This window comes from Bos grunniens, chromosome 19, assembly GCF_055505025.1.
Source record: "Bos grunniens cultivar Pamir isolate PY7600 chromosome 19, Bosgru_T2T1.0, whole genome shotgun sequence".
Classification (NCBI taxonomy): domain Eukaryota; kingdom Metazoa; phylum Chordata; class Mammalia; order Artiodactyla; family Bovidae; genus Bos; species Bos grunniens.
The window spans coordinates 21,614,677-21,618,339 of NC_141183.1; positions in this window are offsets into that span (position 1 = coordinate 21,614,677).

The window sequence follows — 3,663 nt, forward strand, 5'->3', positions numbered from 1 at the left end:
ATACAAATCAAAAGTGATAACCAAAAAGAAAAATAAAGCAAGCCTAAAGTAAGATCATAGTCCCTTGCAGAAGGTAGTGTGGAATAGTGGAAGGAAGCAAGAGGACAACATGGATTGAAATTTGATCATGACATTGAGCTGATCTCTTCATCTCTGAATTTCAGTTTCCTCTTCTAAAAATCTAGGGTATCCACCTGAAGGGATTCATGAGAGGAATCAAGGAGATAAAAGGTGGACAAAGTACACAGTAGGTACCCAATAAATGTTTGCTTGCTCCTTCCCTCTCTCTTGGGCTTCCCTGGTGGCTCAGACAGTAAAGCATCTGCCTGCAACACAGGAGACCCAGGTTCGATCCCTGGATCTGGAAGATCCCCTGGAGAAGGAAACGGCAACCCACTCCAGTATTCTTGCCAGGGAAATTCCATGGACAGAGGAGACTGGCAGGCTACAGTCCATGGGGTTGCAAAGAGTTGGACACTACTGAGCAGCTAACACATTCCCTCTCTCTTGAGCTTCCCAGGTGGCGCTAGTGATAAAGAACCCTCCTGCCAATGCAGGAGACACGAGATGCAGGTTTGATCCCTGGGTCAGAAAGATCCCCTGGAGAAGGGCATGGCAACCCACTCCAATATTCTTGCCTGGAGAATCCCATGGACAGAAAAGCATCGGGGGGCTACCGTCCATAGGGTCGCAAAGAGTCGGACACAACTGAAGAGATTTAGTAGGCACCTCCCTCTCTCTTGCTCAGTGTTCGAAGCGTTCATAACCTGCTGCTACCTTCTTCGATTCTTTTTTTTTCATTTATTTTTTCATTGGAGGAAAACCGCTTTACAAGGTTGTGTTGTTTTCTGTCGTGCAGGCTTGCATGCTCAGTCACTTCAGTCGTGTCCGATTCTTTGCTACCCCACGGACTATAGCTCGCCAGGCTCTTCCGTCCATGGAATTCTGCAGGCAAGAATGCTGGAGTGGGTTGTCATGCCCTCCTCCAGGGGGATCTTTCTGACCCAGGGACTGAACCAGCATTTCTTATGTCTCCTGCAATTGGCAGGCAGGATCTTTACCACTAGCACCGCCTGGGAAGCCAGGTTTCTGCTGTACTATGCCGCAGATCACCCACTCCAGTGTTCTTGCCTGGAGAATCCCAGGGACGGGGGAGCCTGGTGGGCTGCCGTCTATGGGGTCGCACAGAGTTGGACACGACTGAAGTGACTTAGCAGCAGCAGCAGCAGCAGTATGCTGCAGATCAGCCGTAATTATACATGCATGCCCTCCAGCATGATTCTCCTTCCCCTCTCCAATCTCACCCCTCTAGGTTGTCACTGAGCACCGAGCTGCGCTCCCTGTGTTATACAGCAGATTCCCACTATCTGTCTATTTTACACATGACAGTGTATATATGTTGATGCTACTTTCTCCATTCAACCCACTCGCACCTTCCACTGTATCCACAAGTCTACCTCCTTTGATTTTTGCAGCAAGGCTGGGGCACACACTGTGTCTTGGCCTCTAAGACTGACCTGGAGCAAATGCCTCCTCCCTGCCTGCTCTCTGCCAGGGCTCCTCTTTGTCTCCCTGTATGGCACTCATTCCATTTTCCAGATGAGGAAACTGAGGCTCAAGGAGGCTGAGCAACTTGCTGAGGGGCGTGTAGGGGGTAGGTGGGATGTCAGGATGGGGTCCCCTCATTTTACCTAGGGGTTGACCTCCCAGACGAGTGGACCCCTGGTCTTGTTTGACTTGATCAGGTTGGCAGAGGAGGTGAGTTCCCACAGGAGGAGCCTAGTGAACTCATCCCATGTCCACTTAGAGGCTGCTCTGGGCCAGGTGTGCTGGGCTGAGAGTGAGGGCAGGGTGGGGGCTGTGGTGATCAATCAGGAGTGGTCCTGGCCTTAAAGGCGATGCTGACTTACAGCTCCTATGTGGGGAATGGCACTCCTTGTCCTTCTCCTAGAGGTGCCTCTGGTGTGTTCTGGTGGGGTGGATCCCCGTTCTCCCCATCCCCCATGTTACCCACCTCACCAGTGTGGCCAAGTGCCTCTAGGCAGCCTGGCCTTGGCTGATACCTTCCCTCCTCCTCTCCTCCTCTAGGTAAGGTGATGGGGCATTTACACCTTGCAAATGGCCCACGCTACAAACTGGGTCTTGATTGTTGTGTTTCAGTGATTGCAAAGACTTAGGGAAGTATAGGCCTTAACAGTTGAAGAAAAAAATAGTTAAAATGCAGATTAATCTGAAAAGTGTCTCATGTCTGTAGTTATTGCCTGTGAATAGCAAAAAAATATAACAAAATATCTTTTCAGTATTTGAAATCTGCTATTAATATTTCACTTAGCAGAGTCATTCACATCAGTGCTGAATGATTGAAGTTAGAGCTTGCTGCTGCTGCTGCTAAGTCGCTTCAGTTGTGTCCGACTCTGTGTGACCCCATAGACGGCAGCCCACCAGGCTCCCCCGTCCCTGGGATTCTCCAGGCAAGAGTACTGGAGTGGGTTGCCATTTCCTTCTCCAATGCAGGAAAGTGAAAAGTGAAAGTGAAGTTGCTCAGTCGTGTCCGACTCTTAGCGACCCCATGGACTGCAGCCCACCAGGATCCTCTGTCCATGGGATTTTCCAGGCAAGAGTACTGGAGTGGGTTGCCATTGCCTTCTCTGGAAGTTGGAGCTTAGGTCTTTGTTATTTTACTTTTATCCTATCCCCTGATGTAAACATTCATGTCAGAACAACACTTGCTTATCAGGAGCAACCAGAGATTGCAAGAATTTGGCAAAATAGATGAAAGCATTCTGTGGGAATCATTTGACTCCGAGGAACTACAGTTTAAGAGATTGTCTTATTATTTGTAAATTGTGGGCTGAAAAGTGAAAGTGAAAGCCATTCAGTCATGTCCGACTCTTTGGAGTTCTGCAGGCCAGAATACTGAAGTGAGTAGCCGTTCTCTTCTCCAGGGGATGTTCCCTTCTTCAGGGGATCTTCCCAACCCAGGGATGGAACCCAAGTCTCCCTCATTGCAGGCACATTCTTTACCAGCTGAGCCACCAGGGAGGCCCCCAAATTGTGTGCTCAGTTCAGTTCAGTTCAGTTGCTCAGTCGTGTCCGACTCTTTGCGACCGCATGAACCGCAGCATGCCAGGCCTCCCTGTCCATCACCAACTCCCGGAGTTTACCCAAACTCATGTCCATTGAGTCAGTGATGCTACTATATGATGCTAATGTATGCTCTATGCATTATATAATGGTCTTCCCTGGTATCTTAGTGGTAAGAATCTGCCTGCAATGCAGGAGACACAGGAGATGCAGTTCGATCCCTTGGTCAGGAAGATCCTCTGGGGGAGGGTATCTTCCTCTGCAGGGCAACCGGATCCAGTATTCTTGCCTGGAGAATCCCATGTACAGAGGAGCCTGGCAGACTATAGTTCATGGGGTCCAAAGAGTCAGACATGACTGAACAACTGAGTATGCATACACACATTATATATGCTATATTGTTTAATACATAGATATTCATAGGCTTCCCAGATGGCTTAAGTGGTAAAGAATTGCCTGTCAGTGCAGGAGATGCAGGAGACACGGGTTCAATCCCTGGGGTGGGAAGATCCCTGGAGGAGGAAATGACAACTCACCCTAGTATTTTTGCCTGGAGAATCCCATGGATGGAGGAGCTTG